Source organism: Podarcis gaigeae (assembly GCF_964106915.1).
Source record: "Podarcis gaigeae genome assembly, chromosome: 9".
In the NCBI taxonomy this organism is placed as follows: domain Eukaryota; kingdom Metazoa; phylum Chordata; class Lepidosauria; order Squamata; family Lacertidae; genus Podarcis; species Podarcis gaigeae.
This window is the reverse complement of record NC_139685.1, coordinates 2194167-2211967: the sequence shown is the minus strand read 5'-3', so window position 1 is coordinate 2211967 and position 17801 is coordinate 2194167. Positions and strand designations below refer to the sequence as shown.

The 17801-nt window shown below is 45.8% G+C and overlaps 2 protein-coding genes across 2 annotated transcripts in view; one reads left to right on the top strand and one right to left on the bottom strand.

Annotated features, from left to right (window-relative positions):
- Positions 1 to 17801, bottom strand: part of TSPAN3 (tetraspanin 3) — a 939276-nt gene that overhangs the window by 406530 nt on the left and 514945 nt on the right. The gene's annotated exons all lie outside the window — the stretch shown is intronic.
- TMEM266 (transmembrane protein 266) overlaps positions 4551 to 17801 on the top strand; it is a 94118-nt gene continuing 80867 nt past the window's right edge. Inside the window, exon 1 of the mRNA XM_083698316.1 lies at positions 4551 to 4950. The gene's annotated coding sequence lies outside the window, so the exon portion shown is untranslated. The remainder of the gene's footprint in view (positions 4951 to 17801) is intronic.

Sequence of the window (17801 nt, the reverse complement as noted above, 5' to 3'; positions counted from 1 at the left end):
TCCAGACTGAGTAACCACCGTTTTAAAATGCCCAGTCACATCTGGACTGAGCTTTAGGGGTTTTTGTTTTTGTTTTTTGCTTTCATCCAGTTCATAACTACAGCCAAGCACCAGTTTAGCACATTCCTTCATCACATTACAGTGGTACCTCGGGTTAAGTACTTAATTCGTTCTGGAGGTCTGTTCTTAACCTGAAACTGTTCTTAACCTAAAGCACCACTTTAGCTAATGGGGGCTCCCGCTGCCCCGCTGCTGCATGATTTCTGTTCTCACCCTGAAGCAAAGTTCTTAACCCGAGGTAATATTCTGGGTTAGCGGAGTCTGTAACCTGAAGTGTATGTAACCTGAAGCGTATGTAACCTGAGGTACCACTGTATTCAGTCAACTCAGTGCTCCTTCCATTCCCTACTATATACTTGTAAAGCTTTGATTATGGAACAACATATAACTGAATTAACTTATTCAAAAACTACTTCTAATCATAGGCAATACACACAAAGCGAAAACAGTTTAGAAATCTGAGATTGATGTGGTACTCAGAAATATATATATATCAAATTTTATGAGATTGTGACAATTTATCCCCACCCCTCTTTTTAATGTAATTTTGTACTGAGTTAGTTTTTTCTACTTAGTTTGGAGGTTGCCCTGTGTAAATGGGTATTCTTTACTCCAATGGTGTAATCTTTCTCAGACAGCCACAAGGCAATCTGCTGAATCAACGTAATCTCTAAGCTGTAGCATCTAATCTTGCAGCTGTTCTCTCTGCATGGTTATGCAATCTGCCCCATGTGCATATATGAACAAACAGGCAACATTTTAGCATTTTAAAATGCAGCTCTTTTAAAGCTTCTGTCATTCCCCATGGTGTGCCAATGTGCCCTATGTCAATTAATAATATGCTAGCCAGACTCTAAAACATGCATTTAAGTTGCACAAAACAACAGACATTGCTTTGTTAGAATCATGGAATTCTAGAGTTGGAAAGGACCGCGAGGGTCATGTAGTCCAAGCCCCTGCAATGCAGGAATCTCAGCTAAAGTCTCCATGACAGATAACCTAACATCTGCTGAAAAATCTCCAAGAAAGGAGAGTCCACCACCTCCTGAATGTCGAACAGTCCTTACTGTCAGAAAGTTCTTCCTGAAGTTTAGTCGGAACCTCCTTTCTTGTAACTTGAATACATTGGTTGAAGTCCTAGCTTCCAGAGCAGGAGAAAAAAGCTTGCTCAATCCTCCATGTGACAGCCATTTAGGTATTTTAAGCTGTATCTCCTCTTTTCCAGGCTAAACATACCCAGCTCCTCAAAAGGCTTGGTTTCCAGACCCTTTTCATCTTGGTTGCCCTGCTCTGCACACATTCCAGCTAGTCAATATCCTTCTTAAACTGAGGTGCCCAGAAGCAGACCCAGTACTCCTGCTGTGGTCTAACCAAGGCAGAATAGAGCGGGAGTATTCCTTCCATACCCGGAAACTACAACTAATCCAGAATGCGGCAGCTAGACTGGTGACTGGGGGCGGCCGCTGAGACTGCATAACACCGGTCTTGAAAGACCTACATTGGCTCCCAGTACATTTCCAAGCACAATTCAAAGTGTTGGTGTTAACCTTTAAAGCCCTAAAAGGCCTCGGCCCAGTATACCTGAAGGAGCATCTCCACCCCCACCGTTCTGCCTGGACGCTGAGGTCCAGCGCCGAGGGCCTTGTGGTGTTCCCTCATTGTGAGTATACCTTGAATGGTATACTATACCATTGATGCTGTTGTTGCTGCCTAGAATAACAGTTTTGTATGCTGCTGCATCATACTGTTGACTCATGGCAAACCTTTGGTCTACTAAGACCCCTAGATCCTTTTCACATGTACTGCTGGCAAGCCAAGCGTCCCCCATCTTATATTTGTGTAGCTTGTTTTTCCTAAGTGAAGAACCATTCATTTGTTCCTACTGGAATTCATTTTGTTTGTTTGGAACCTGTTCTCCAATCTATTAAGGTCATTTTGAATCCCAATTCTGTCTTCTGTGGCATTGGCTACCCCACCCAATTTGGTGTCATCTGTAAACTGGATGAGCATCCCCTCAATTCCTTCATCCAAGTCGTTGCAAACCTTCATTCTGAGCTCTGGCCTGTCTGACCTTCTCCCTACAACTGTTTGCTATTTGTATACACTCTTCCTTTCTGATTTCTCCTTTCTTCCGTTTCTTATACATAGCCTTCTTACATCTCAGTTCCTTATGCAACCAAACCAGTTTCTCTAGATGTCTCTCACTTCTCTTGTAGAATTATGTTATTTGAATGGATCCAGTATATATCAGTTACTGTCCGAAGTATGGTAACAACAAAGTCCATTATATGACTAGATCCCTTTATACAACTCATGTATTTTATAATGAAGCGATAATAAAACATGCTACAGAAAAAAGTTTGATTATATCACGAGACAAATCTTCTACTTAAAAGCAACTCCAACCAGACCCCCCCCAAAGTCAAATCCTGTTTGATTTTGTCCTTTTCTGACCTCAACATTTAGATTAAACTTGTTTAGTGATGTATAAAAAGGTAAAGGTAAAGGACCTCTGACAGTTAAGTCCAGTCGCGAATGACTCTGGGGTTGCGGAGCTCATCTCACTTTACTGGCTGAGGGAGCCAGCGTTTGTCCGCAGTTTTTCTGGGTCATGTAGCCAGCATGACTAAGCCGCTTCTGGCGAAACCAGAGCAGCGCACGGAAACGCTGTTTACCTTCCCACCAGAGTGGTACCTATTTATCTACTTGATTGTAGCTCACCCAGTCGTGGGGATTCGAACCGCTGACCTTCCAAACAGCAAGCCCTAGGCTCAGTGGTTTACACCACAATGCCCTTAGTGATACATGTTGTTTAGTCGTTTAGTCGTGTCCGACTCTTTGTGACCCCATGAACCAGAGCACGCCATGCACTCCTGCCTTCCACTGCCTCCCGCAGTTTGGTCAGACTCATGTTCGTAGCTTCAAGAACACTATAGTGATGTATAAAGGTAAAGGGACCCCTGACCATTAGGTCCAGTCGTGGCCGACTCTGGGGTTGTGGCGCTCATCTCGCTTTACTGGCCGAGGGAGCCGGCGTACAGCTTCCAGGTCATGTGGCCAGCAGGACTAAGTCGCTTCTGGCGAACCAGAGCAGCGCACGGAAACGCCATTTACCTTCCCGCCAGAGCGGTCCCTATTTATCTACTTGCACTTTGACGTGCTTTCGAACTGCTAGGTTGGCAGGAGATAGTGAAATATAAATATATAAATTCTAGTTATGTATGGAAGCTTTCATCAGCTATTAAGTCCTGATAAATTCAGTTAGACTTACCGTACTCCCAATAAATTGAATGGAGGATTGTGGCCTTAGACCTGGCATCTAGTTAGTTTTGCTCTAGGGCAGAGGTTTTCAACCTTTTTGAGTTCACGGCTCCCCTGACCAACTACCTTCTTTCTGCGGCTCCCCTAGGGGGCTCAGGAGGCGTTAGGTCACCCCTCGCCTGCAGAGCCAGCAGCCCCTCACCCCTTTCTGAACACCCTCCCTTGTGTTGAGACACGCCAAAGAGAGGAGCTTCCTGATGCCTCCCCCCCCCCCAGGGGCCTGGGAAGAGGGTGGCTCCAGCCTTAGCGGCCCAACAGAGACTGGCCAAAGGTGAGCGTGAGGCCAGCAGCGGGCGCCCCTGGGCCTGCATGGCAGAGTCTCCCCTCAGCTCCCAGGCAGGCCTTGCATGCAGCACTGCCTGCCTGGCCTCCCCCTTGTCCAGCCAGGGCTGGCAGACTGGCTGGCTGGGCTCCCTCGCCCGCTTGCTTCCTTCCTCCGAGGCCGCCTCGGCTCCTGGCACCCAGCACCCCCTGGCCAGCCCTAAGGGCACCCTTCGCCCGCAGCCAGAGGCAAGAGGAGGGAGGGAAGAGGGAGGGAGGTCAGGGTTGCCCGCAGCCCCCCGGCCATCCTTCAAGGCCCCCAGGGTGCCATGGCACACGGGCGAAAACCACTGGCTTGTCCCACCATTCTCCTCCCTCCCCGCTGGTGGAGGGCTGGTGGCAATTAGCTTAGCTTGTTGCTAGGCTCTGAAATTTTACATTAGGACTTTGTAAGTAAACTAAGTAAGCTAAGTGCACCAACCTTCAATAAAAAGAGAATTTGAGTCAGCTGTGGGCAGATTTTCTTACACCTGTTGATAATTGCAAATAGTCCTCGTTTCATTTAATTACTTATAAATATTACCTGAGGGCCCGTTTGGGATGGGAGGGTGAACACACAAATATTCCATGCCAGATAAAAGAGAAGAAAGAAAGAAAGAAAAGCCCCACCCTTGTAGTGGGGCTGAAGTAATGGTGGCACCACCTTTGCTATTTTATTCACGTTGACTGCTTTTGTGACTTCCAGGTGCCAGGCCGGGGGGGGGGGGGCTCCCGGCCTCTCTTCCCGCCTAAACCTGAGGCGAAGGCCAGGCCTCCCCCGGGCAACCGCCAATCCGCTTCCTGGCCCCGCCCCTTTCTCCTCAGCCTTACTCTTACTACCAAGCCCTCCGCCCGCCCGCCCACCACGTGACCCGCGGGAGCGCCCCGCCCGCCCGCCGCGCAGCGGGTTTGTTTCCAAGGCGACCGAGGGGCGGGAGGGAAAGAGGGACGAGAGAAGAGGAATGGCGGGGGGGGGGGGACTCCTTCCCTCCCGCCCCGCAGGAGGAAGCGCGGGCTCGTCGGCTGAGGGAGGGCGGCGGGGGCGGGAGTGTGGAGGAGAGGCGGCTGGCGCATGCGTGGTGGCGCTGGAACCCTGGACCTCGGAGGGAGAGGGCGCGCGCACGTGCGTGTGGCTCCGCGCTCGCTCGCGCGCCGCTTAGTCTTATCCTTCGGTGGAGCTGCAGCTGCTCTTGCAGCAGCCGCCGCCGCCGCCGCCGCCGAGGAGAGCGGCTTCCCGTTTGGCTTCTCGGGCGGCAGCAGCAGCAGCAGGTACGTGGCTCCTTTGGGGCGGGGGGTTTCCTGCCCCCTCCCCCCCCTCACGGCCTCTGCAATGGCGCACGTGCTCACCTGCTGCAGTGGGAGGCGCTGGGGTCCCCAGTCCCGATTGCACTACCGAGCCCTGCAAAAGAGGGGGGGGGGTCCAGGGTGACAGCGGAGCATCCACCCCCCCGAACTGCGCCTGGGGTGTGTGTATGAGCGCGCGAGAGGGAAGTCCCCTCCGGCTGGCCCAGCTGGGCAGGGGGCTTCCTGTGCCAAGGAGCCGGCATTCCCCACTGCAGAGGAGGAGGAGGAGGAGGAGGAGGAGGAGGAAGGCGGCGGACGAACGCCGTGCGAGTGTCATGGTGGCGGGGATATCCTGCCTGCTAAGGTGCAAGGCATCCCTTTCGTGAGGGACGGACATATTGCACATTAAGAGGCTGTATTAGTGGAGGAAGAGTGATGGGGACTGGCTTGTTAGGAGTGCCTGGGACTCCCTTCTACAAATATTATTCTCGTAAAAGCAGGCATTTCTCATGTGAGGATCTGCACCACAAGCAGGGGATTCCCTGTTGCCTCCCAAATGCAGTTCATACTTGACGTTGCTTTGTGGTGAGATGCCGAGCATCCTTCCCTTCAGTCCAAACTCATTCTTAAAGCTGCAGAGTTAAAAAGATTAGGGCAATGAATTGCCCCTTCCATCAGCTTATACATAAAAGGTGCATATTTCCGTGGTGGAGGGCAGGTCATTTTATCCTGTTGCCACTGTGGTGGTGCTGAACTCCATGGGATTCTTTTAAGTGTGGCCACTGCAACACTTTCTCCAGAAGAAGAAGAAGAAGAAGAATACAGTGTATGGTTTTCCCCAAGGGAGACTGTTTTCCTTCATCTTTCTTTCTCTGTACCAGATTGCAAATCTCACCACAGCAGGGAACAGGAGGAGTGCATGCTTTATGAGCCATTTATCTGCAAAAAGGTGATGAGGTACCCTTTGCCAAAGTGTGTTAGGAAGGCATTCCTCTCTGCCCATTGAATTTTTTATAGGTTCTCTCTGGTTACCTACATACTTGAAAGCGAAATATGAATTTACTGCTTCTCAAGTTCATAGAGTTGATTATGTGGCAAGTAAGCAGCCCTTTGCTTTGTCACTGTAAAACAATATGCATGTCAGGGTGGGTCTAGTGAGAAGTTCATGAATTTCCCTATGGAAGTGTATGTAGGACAGATCCTACTGATGTAGTACTTTTTTGGAATTCATTCATGGGCGTAGCCAGGATTTATGTTAGGGGGCAGAACCTTAGTTAAGTATTTTTATTGATTTAATTGATGGAGGGCAGCTGCCCCCCTTGGGTTATGCCCATGAATTCATTGTGGGTTTTTGTATACAAGCTTGGTTGGCCTTTTGGGACAGCTTGAGGGAATCCTTTGTATTTAAGAGAGGTGACTTTTGATGACTTGTTAAATGAGTGGTACTTGAAAGTCAACTGCTATGATCCTAGTGATTTTTTCCCTACAGTAAGGGTAGTGGGAAGAGGTAAAACAACAGAATTCTATGTGACAGGGAAACAGATTGTTTTGGAGGTCTCAGCCTTGGGCTTAACGGTAGTTGGTAATTCAGTTATTTCCTAAAACTGTGTTTTACATGAAACTAAGAGGAGAGCTTTCCTTAATGTCTGACTCTAAAATAAGACATTTTGAGTTACTTCATGTTGAAAGATCTTCTTTTTAAAAAGGTGCATGACTAAGGGCATTTCTGCACAGCAACGGGCTGTTTAGTGCAATAAATATGCTTTGCTGTGCACTTGTTGCACATGGATTTGGGTTGCAGAGCCTCTCAAAGTGAATGGTAGCATACCTCTTTATTTTCATTTGCCTCTTTTTAGTTTTTCTGAGTGGCCTTGACATGCTTTTCTTTTGCATTGAAAATTTGCAACAATACATTGGCCTGCATTAATAAAGATTGCTCACTGACTTTCAAAGACCCAATTTAATGATATATTGGTTCCTTGGTATTTGGGTAACAGTCTGATTTATGTGCCCTTAACCACACTAGTTTATGTAATATAGGCTGAATTTGAAAAAAACACACACACAACACCAACCAAACGAAAGCTAAACTTGACAAAGGACCAAGTTGGAGCGCATCAGAAGGTAGTTAGACTTTGTGCAACTCTTCTTCATTTTGACCTGCTTCTCTTTATGTGAACACAGTATTGCTTTCGATTCTGCAGTGCTAGCCCTTGCACATCCTGGCTGTATTTTTTTTTTTTTAGCTTAGGTTTGCTGATATGCAGAACTAAAGTCCCTGCATGTCTGCCTGCACACACATATGTACCAAAGGGTGGCTTGGGCCATGGGTCTAGCAAGTTATTTGCTCTGATCAAGTACCCAACTGAAAGACAACTCTTGTCTCTTGACTCTTGGAACACTTAATTACATATTGATCTTGTCAGCAGTTTTCATTTATCATGCAGTAACTTGTCTTTTAAATTTTACTGTTACCTACCATCAACAAAATAAGTTATCACCTGGGCAAATATCTGCTGATTAGCTAGCAAATAAATGCCATCTTGATTGTGAGACTGTAGGTCTAAATTGCTTTTACCTAGATTAAAATGCAATAGTGACCTCCTAATTAGCAATCTCTTCACATGAGAAAAATACTCCCATGAGGCATTTGCTTCTTCCTATATTACATTAGTTAGCTGTTTACTGATAAGAGGTATTCCAATGTGACTTTACCAAAAGTCATACCCCCCCAAAGCTCTATAACTGCCACCTTGGTAACAGCGTTATTTCATTTTTATCAGAGCAGCTGATGAAGGTAAATGCTTTGCCTCTGTTAATCACAGTAGCATAAGTATTATTTTAGTGATTAACCAAATCCTAAAAGGGATCCAAAGGAAGTGTGAAGTGTTTGTTGCTTTTATAACTGTGTGTGTGTAAACCTAAGAGCAGGGGATACCTGCATGCAGAAATGCACACACCTCTCTCTCACAGAGTTGTGTGTGGGATGAGCTGGAAAACCCTAGCAGCGAGCTTGCTTCAAATCATAGAGGAGGGCTGCAGTATCCAGTGGCTTAGCAGCTGCCCTTCCCAAGATCAAAATAAGTGATCAATTCACTCGGGTGGGGCTCACCACCAGTGCCCCCCTGCTGCCCCATGCCTCTTAGCACTCCCCTAGGTAATCCCACAGCACCCTTTGGTAGCTAGGGCTATATACCTTAAATCATATGGTAGTCATAGTCTAGAGTTGTAAGTTTAATTGTCTACTTTTCTAAATAACTGTCCAAAATATGCAGTGTTTTTTTACCTAAATGCAAAGGTCTTATGTAAGGTAAATGATGGTGTTGGAGAATGCCTCTGACTTCTCTGCCCTTGTATTCTATTCTATTGCTATGGCACCTTCCTGTTGGCTGTCTCTTGTGGCTTCCGAAAAAGTTCCCCCCTCCATGTTAATATAACAAAGGAGTTGCGCAAGTGTGATGTGAAATCTTTTCTGCCTTAAACATTATCAGAAATCAGTTGGCACTTCTATTTCCAGAAAACGATTCTAGATTCAGGTAGGTAGTCGTGTGGGTCTGACGCAGTCAAAATAAATTTAAAAAACTGTCCAGTAGCACCTTAGAGACAAACTTAGTTGGTCTCTAAGGTGCTACTGGACAGGGTTTTTTTTCTGTTTTTTTATTTATCCAGAAAATGATGTTGAAAGTGGTGTAATAGGAACTATCATTTTCTCTTCCCTTCTCTCTCTCCTTCCCTGCTCAAGCTTTCTCTTAAGTGTCTCTAGAGTGGGGAGGAGCTCCTTTGACCTGATACTAGTTGCTAGTGATACCTAACAGTACTGTACACAGGAGTCTGAAGATGCCCCTTTCAAAGATGGTGCCAGGCTATGTCTTGCACTGGGACACAGAATCAGTGTTGCAGGCAGGAGGGGAGGGTTTGTGACAAGCAGACACCCTGATTGTTTTTTAAATGGAGGAACAAAGTCAGTGATGAAACAGACCCAGGCCAGGCAGTGCAGACATTAGGGGCCTGCTTTGACTCTGGGGAGCAGGAAGTGAAAAATCCAAACCTCAGTGATACAGAAACAGTCATTGACTGTGAAACTCAGTGAATAGTTGTTGAAATCTGTAAATGATTAATTTCCCCACAAACTAGTTTCAGCCATGGTTATTGGTGGTGTAACGGTACTGCATAAGTTTGAAGAGTGAAGGAGCCATGGTGCTTAGCAGGCACCTACATTCTAAAACTACAACAATAATGAAGGACAAAAAAGGCAGGTTCATCTTTGTTAGGGGGAGCACTAGATGGCAAAACTAAATTGACAATTGGCCCCAAACTCAAAACAGTTTGATTTTTTCCAGAAAAGACTAAATAAACTCATCTCCTGCATCAGAGGGGAAACAATTCTAGGAGGTGACCTCAACCTAAACACCAGAGATACCTCTCCAAGACATTCACCCCCAAATCCTCTGGACATCCTTCCTCTGAAGGAAGCCAAAAAAAGAGGCAGCAGAGACTCCTATAGACTACAGTGGTACCTCGGGTTACAGACGCTTCAGGTTACAGACTCCGCTAACCCAGAAATAGTACCTTGGGTTAAGAACTTTGCTTCAGGATGAGAACAGAAATAGTGTGGCGGCGGAGCGGCAGGCTCCATTAGCTAAAGTGGTGCTTCAGGTTAAGAACAGACCTCTGGAACAATTTACAGTAAGTACGTAACCAGAGATACCACTGTATTAAAAATGCTAAAAAACGAAGGCCTGTATGAAACATGGGGTGACAAAAACCCAGGCAACACCAATCTCACATTCCTGTCTGGATGCCATGGCACAAGGTTTAGGCAGGACTGACCATGCCAACCCTAACTGCAGAGGAACAAGAATTATGGACAGCCCTATTACCCCAGAGGAAAAAGAGACTGTCCTCAAAAATGTAGAACCACACAAAGCCCTGGGCCCAGATGGCTTTACAGCAGAATTCTGCAAGAAATTCAAAGACACCCTGATTCCCTTTATGACACGCCTGTTCAACGACCTCATAAAAGGACCCCCATGTCTCCTCCAAAATAGAGCTGAAATATATATTTCATATTCTTAAGTGGTGACACATGAGACTTAAGCCATTAGGCACCCGGGTTTCCCCCTCTGATTTGACCTTAGCCAGTTTAAGGTCCAGTGAATCCATTGCCATAATTCACAAACAGGCCTGTTAGTATTAAAGGCCAACTAAAGTCCCCGTAGCCATTTGTTGAAAAACCATGCCATCATTAATAATAATATTAATAATATTAATAATAATAATAATATTTTTTATGTATACCCCGCCCTCCCCAGCCAAGGCCGGGCTCAGGGCGGCTAACAAGCAATTATAAAAACAAGTCGAATGATTACAACTTAAAAACAAAATTAAAATACAACATTAAAATATTGAAACATTAAAATAATAAAATGTAGCCTCATCGCAGGAGGAGAAAGGAAAAGAAAAAAGAAAAGAGGGAGGGAATCAAATTGGCTCCAAGCCAAAGGCCAAGCGGAACAACTCTGTCTTACAGGCGCCACAGAAAAAAATCAGATCCTGCAGAGCCCTGGTCTCATGAGGCAGAGCGTTCCACCCGGAGCCAGAGTTGAAAAGGCCCTGGCTCTGGTTGAAGCCAATCTAACTTCCTTAGGGCCCGGGACCACTAGGGTGTTGTTATTTATGGACCTTGAGGCTCTCCGTGGGGCATACCGGGAGAGGCGGTCCCGTAGGTACGAGGGTCCTAGGCCGTGAAGGGCTTGAAAGGTCAAAAGCAGCACCTTAAATCTGACCCTGTACTCCACCGGGAGCCAGTGCAGCTTGAAAAGTACTGGGTGAATATGCTCCCATGGCAGAGACCCCGTGAGGAGCCTCGCTGCAGCATTCTGTAACCGCTGGAGTTTCTGGCACAGCTTCAAGGGCAGCCCCGCATAGAGTGAATTACAGTAGTCAAGCCTGGAGATGACCGTCGCATGGATCACTGTGGCCAGGTCGGGGCGGGAAAGGTAAGGGACCAACTGCTTGATGCGGCGAAGGTGGAAAAATGTCGCCTTGGCTGTTGCTGTAACTTGCGCCTCCATGGAAAGGGAGGCGTCAAGGATTACACCCAAACTCTTAACGGAAGGCAATGGCACTAATTGGGCCCCCGCAAGAGAAGGGAGTTGGTCCCTCATCCCCATGCCATCCCGACCTAGCCATAGGACCTCTGTCTTCGAAGGATTTAGTTTCAATCGGCTCCCACGAAACCATCCAGCCACAGCTTCCAAGCATCTGGTCAGTGTGTCCGGGGCCGAGTCGGTGTGGCCAGCCATCAGCAGATAGAGTTGGGTGTCATCAGCATATTGGTGACAGCCCAGCCCAAAGCTCCGGATAATCTGGGCAAGGGGGCGCATAAAGATGTTAAAAAGCATCGGGGAGAGGATTGCGCCCTGCGGCACTCCACACACCAAGGAGTGGTGCAACGACATTTCCCTCCCTAGTGCCACCCTCTGTCCCCGACCAGAGACAAAAGAGCACAACCAGTTACGGGCTATGCCCTGTATCCCCACGTCTGCAAGGCGGTGGTCCAGAAGATCATGATCAACCATGTCAAAGGCTGCTGAGAAATCTAAAAGGATTACCAGTCCTGACCCGCCTTGATCCAGCTGTCTACGGAGATCGTCTGTTAGGGCAACCAGAGCCGTCTCGGTCCCAAAACCAGGACAGAAACCGGACTGAAATGGATCTAAAGCCGATGTTTCCTCCAGAAACCTACCAAGCTGTTCAGCAGCAGCTCTCTCAATTACCTTACCCAGATATGGAAGATTTGAAACTGGGCGGTAATTGGATAGGTCTAAAGGATCTGGGGAAGTTTTCTTTAAGAGCGGACACACCACTGCTTCCTTCAGTTCCCCTGGGAATGTCCCCGTGCCAAGGGACAAATTTATAATTTCAACCAGGGGGGTCTGCGCGACATCTGGACACAATTAATTAATTAAGTAATTAATGATGCTTGGGGAATGTACCAGAAATCCTGTATTGTAACTCATCTCCCATTAAATCTCTCATGACCAGTATGTGATACATTATGTATGTATTTCCAACCTGACTTTTTTAAAAAATGGAAATCTTCAAGGGGTTGTGCAGTTTCTGCTTAATATCTTACATGATCCTTAGCTGTTGTTGTCATGTGGGAAAACAAATTGAACCCTAGCTGATTTATTTTAATAAGATATTTTTAAATAGAAATCAACAGCATTAAAGTTATGGTCTTAATTGTGGTCCTATTGTAAAATATGGGGGAAATGGTATCAAAGGGTCTTGGAGAAAGTGCTGGTCACTCAAGAGCCTCTGACCTGCTCCCTTAGGCAGAAGAAACGCTGCACATACACTGGAGGGCCGGGCTTAATTAGTGAGTGGCTCTAGACCCTGTTCTTCATGACAAAAAGCAGGAACTTTGAATAGGAAAACTAATAAATGCCTCTGAGTGCATGCAGAGTGCTTTTCCTTCTTCATTTAATAGCCAGAACATAGAACTTCACTCCTGGGATGTGGGTGCAGGGGTTTCCTCTGGCTTCAGAAATTTTGCAGATAATGCGTTTTTATGATAGAGAGAGAGAGAGAGATTGAACTAGGATTGTCCTTGCTAGCTGTGGAAATGGCAGCAGCACCTCGGTGGAAGGGTGGGATACGAATGTAATATTATACAGGCAACGCCCCATTTACTCAGGGGTAATGTTCTAAGGTACTGTGCATTTAAGTGAAATCACGTATATCTGAAACACCATTGAAAAAGCTTGCAAACATAGCTTTAGTCACCTATCTAGACTTTCTTGTACTGTGTGTGCCCATTTTCAGACTTTTCTGCCAACTAGAAGTGTATTGGACTATATGTGCCCCAAATGTGAGCTTTCTACCTGCCAATCAGTTTCTTGGCCCAAGCCAAAGTGATGGTTTTGATACATAAAGCCTTAAGGAGCTTAGGACTGCAATCAGCACTTCTTTTCGGGGGGGGGGGGGACACAGTGTTACACATACCCCTAAACATTTTGTGAATCTTTGTACTTTTGTCAATTTACTGTATTTATTTCCCCCAATTTGAACTATAAAATGCTGGTTTTCCTGAGTCAAAATGAGAGTACCCCTAAACATTTTTTTAGAAAAAAAGCACTGACTACAATACCTCAAAGACTGTCTCTCCCCATGTGAGCCGACTTGGACCCTGTGATGATCACTGGAGGCGTTTATTTGTGTGCCTCCTGGAGGGTGGCAACATGAGAATGGGCCTGTTTGTGGAATGCTCACCCCAGAGAGTCTTATACATCTTTAGGCACCAGGTGAAAACATTTCTCTTCAACCAGGCCTTTGGCGGATTGACATTCTGTGTCCTTTTAGATGTGTTTGTGGGGTATGGGTTTGTTTTGCTCTTGTTTTTATTTTGTAATTTTATGCTGTGGACTGTCTTGAGAACTTCGGATGAAGGGTGGTATACAAATTGAATAAATAATGAAAACAATACCTAGTGTGTCAGCAATGTAGTCATTTTGATGTGCATTTCATGGGCTCATTATTATTATACATTTACGTATACCCCACCTTTTTCCCTGATGGAACTCAAAACAGCTTACAGATAAAAATAAGAATCATTTAAAACATTGAGAAAACAATTAAATAACAGTTAAACAATAGAATTAATAGAACTATATACACATGTAAAATAGGTTTAGAACATAGAAATAATTACAGTAAAAACAGCATGGCACCAGCCTTCCAGCAAGAATGAAACAGGAATGTCTTCACCTGCTTGTGGAAGGAGAACAAGGAGAGCCAGTCTAACTGCTCTAGGGAGGTTGTTCCAGAGCCTGGGGGCAGCCACCAAGAAGGCCCTTTTCCACGTCCTCACCTAGCATGTCTGTGAGAGTGGTGGGACCAAGAGAAGGGCCTCCCCTAAAGATCTCAGAGCCTGGGAAGGTTTGTATGAGGGAATATGGTCTTTCAGATAGCTTGGACCTAAGCCATGTCGGGCTTTATATGCCATAACCAGCACTTGGAACCAGGCGATATTTCAGTTCATTGTCTGAAACTGGTATGAAGTTCAGATTGCAATACTGGCTTCAGACCTCTTGAGCTGGCAATACTTCACGGCTCCCTGGCTGCCGCCAGCAGGCTGCCTGTCTGCACTGTGCTGGTGGTAGGTGGGGAGCTGCGATGTCTTGCCCGCTCAGATTGCGTGCTCTGTGATTTACCTTCACCTGAGCAAGTGGGGTGGGCTGCCTCCTTCCTGCCGGTCGGTTGCAGGCAGAATGACCAACTAGGAGGGAAGAGGCAGCCTACCCTGCTTGCTTGGGCGGAGGCAGATGCGCAGGCCAGCAGGCACATGCAGCACTTTCTTAGGCTTTCTCTGCCAAGGCTGAGGCTCGACTGGGGAGGGAGGGGGCAGAAGCACCTTTGCTTGAGCAAGCAAGCAGCCTCCTTCCCTTCCTCCTGGTCTCTCCTCCCTCCCTGCACACCCCAGCTGCTTTTTCAGCCCTTTTCAGTGTTATTTCAGACATCATAATATATCACTATATCACAATGATTATCACAATGACCAGTTAGTTGATATATTACGATGTTGAAAACCAGATATCGCCCAACTCTAACCAGCACTTTGAATTGTGTCCAGAAACAGACCAGTAGCCAATGGAGTTGTTATACTGAGTAAGTCATATGCTCCCTATAACCAGCTGCGGTCAACATTCTGGCTGCAGCAGCTCTTTGAGCTAGTTGAGGTTTCTGAGCATTTTTAAAAGGCAGCCCCATGTGGAGCACGTCACAGTAATCCAAATGGGATGTAACTAAGGCATGTGTCACTGTGACCAAGTCAGACATCTCCACGAATGGGTGCAGCTGGTGCACTAGCTCTAACTGCACAGTTGCACTCCTGGCCACTGCAGAAACCTGAGCATCCATGCTTAGGGACAAGTCTAGGAGCACGCTCAGTGAGCCTGTGTCTTTAGGGGAGTGCTGCCTTCTTACTATTGAAGTTGCATACATATCCCATTCTAATCATTCAAGACAACTTGTCTATGCAGCAGATTTCAGCTTTGGAGTTGCTATGGAAATATCTTAAGTCAGGGGTCTGCAACCTTTAAGACAAAAAGAGCCACTTGGACCCGTTTCCGAAGAAAAACAACAACTGGGAGCCGCAAAAACATTGCAACATTTAAAACAAATATAACACTGTATATATGCCACCTAACCCCCACAAGGAGAATGCTGCGCATGTGACCAAATAGCGAGGACTTACTTTGCTAGAGACAAGCTCTGACGCTACCACAAGCCTCCCTCTCTTCCCGCCGCCCAGCCTCCCAAGAAAAAACCCCCACTTCAAACGGTCACAAAGCACAAATTCCACGCGACCGCGACTTGCTATGCCCAATAATCAATGCCCAAAATGCCATAGAAAATTAATCAGGGCCCCAGTGTACCATAAATCATAATCAGTGCCTGATGTAAATAATAATTAATAATGAGGGTCCAATGTCATCCTCATCATTATAAAAATACCTTTTTTGACACTTTTTATTATTTCTGTGTTTGACCCCTCAGAATTACTCCTCCTCATAGAAATAAACATTACATTAACAAGTTACCTTTTTTTGAGTGTGTGTTTTTCACTCCCCTTCAAAACAGTGACCAGTGTATATGCCTCCTTTCAATGCAGCCTGCTTGCAAAGGCGGGACGACAAAGTTTTTTTTATTTTTTATTATTTATTTATTTTATCTTATTTTGAATATTATTATTATTTTATATATATATATATAATGCGTTCAACTGTTTTTTAAACAGAAGGGGTGGGCACTGTAGGCAGGGGGCAGTAACTGCCCTTGCTCCTGATCAAGCAAATAAATTTAAAGTAACCACTAAATAAAATGAGTTGGCCTAATGAACCAACTTCCAATTAATTTAAACGGAATTAAGTAATTAAATTGGCCTGCAATAATAAATACTGTTTCTTAATTAACTAACCAAAGGACTTAAATCAACCAAATGAATCTAATCAATTAAATTAAATTGATATACAATCAGAATCCAGCAGCAATTGATCTGACCTTTCTCTTAGTCAACCAAAATGAATTTAAAGTTCCAACCAAATGAATTAAATTACCAAAATGAATCCACACTCGATAAGTTTAAATACAATTGGAATCAAGCAATAAGTTGACTACTGCAAGCACTTATTAAAGCAATCAAATTAATTATATTTCAGGGTTGCATATATATCCTTGGAGCGCTAAAGCCCTAATTAAAGCGCTTTAATATAATAACACTCAGAGTCAAACCTCTATGAGCTCTTAAAATGCTTAACTTAAATAACTTGTTCTCTTCCAATCCACCAATTGAGCTATATTGTCACTTATAAAGCCTGAGTATCCAATTCCCACAACAGAGTGCCTCACCTAAAATGGCCGCTGGGCCAAACCACGTGATTAGCTCAAAATGGCGACCGCAACTTCCTGGTTACCAAGCAACACAGCTATCAACTTCCTGTCCCTGGCTGCCAGCGGCGCTCTGCTGGAGGGGCGCCCGAGATTATTGGAGGGCGCCCTGCTGGGCGCTCTGCTGGAGGGGCGCCCGAGGGACTGATCCAATCATAAGCGGCTTTTTGCGTGTTTCCGCCCAGAAAATGCGCCTCCTCCCCTCGCCTCCGCCCCGGAGCCGCAGCAAAGGAGTTAAAGAGCCGCATGCGGCTCTGGAGCCGCAGGTTGCCGACCCCCGTCTTAAGTACTTGTTCATGTCTCTTCATGAAATGTCCTGTTTCAGACTCTTGAAGTAATCAAGATGGTCTGCAAAAGCTTCCAAACTCTGTTTTCGACTAACCATGGTTAGTTGTGTTATGTATGATCTCAAGCAAATAATTGGTTTGGGGAGCAAGCAAACTTCATAAACTGATTTCTGATCCTAGTTTGTTTCCCTAAACCATAAACAAACTAGGATTATAGATAACTGTAATTGCAAGTTTGTTATAATGTGTTGTTATGAAGTTAGTAAACTGTATTGTTATGGCCGGATACCGAAGGAACTAAGCCTTCTCCCCGCTTCTTTAGCACACTGAAACAATCACACAAATTTAGGCTTCCCAAGTGCCTTTCAGTTCTAGAAGGAGAGGGACAACCTATGAAAAATAAGCAGAAATTTGTGTTGAGTAAATGAGACTGACATGAAATGTGATGTGGACAAGTCTGGGCATGCCCTATGTCATGGGTAGGCAACTAAGGCCCGGGGGCCAAATCTGGCCCAATCGCCTTCTAAATTTGGCCTGTGGATGGTCCAGGAATCAGCATGTTTTTACATGAGTAGAATGTTTGCTTTTATTTAAAATGCATCTCTGGGTTATTTGTGGGACATCGGAATTTGTTCTCTTTCCCCTCCAAATATAGTCCAGCCCCCACAAGGTCTGAGGGACAGTGGACTAAAAAGTTTGCTGACCCCTGTCCTGTGTGCTTCCCCTTCCTTCTTGCTCCTGCATATTCACTTTGCCTCCCTTCCTTGTTTGATCAAGCCATAGTTTGCTATTGCATCTGAACTGGGCAAAACGTGTAGCCATACTTTCCTTTCAAGCAAAGACCTGGAACAAGGGCTTGAAGTGGCTGGAGGAGTGGGAACATTTTGTTTGATCTCATCCGTCAGCGCAGCAGAACAAGCAGTCCTATGGCAAGAGAGCCCTGTATCACACATGGGTCCCTAACAGGCACCTGCCCTTTCTTCATTTTGAAGGCCTGTGGGGAAAGAGTCGCCCACAAATAATCGTAGCATCTTCCTGCCCATGCAGATGAGGGGCATAAAAAATGAGGACCTATTCTTTCTTACCCAGTTTATA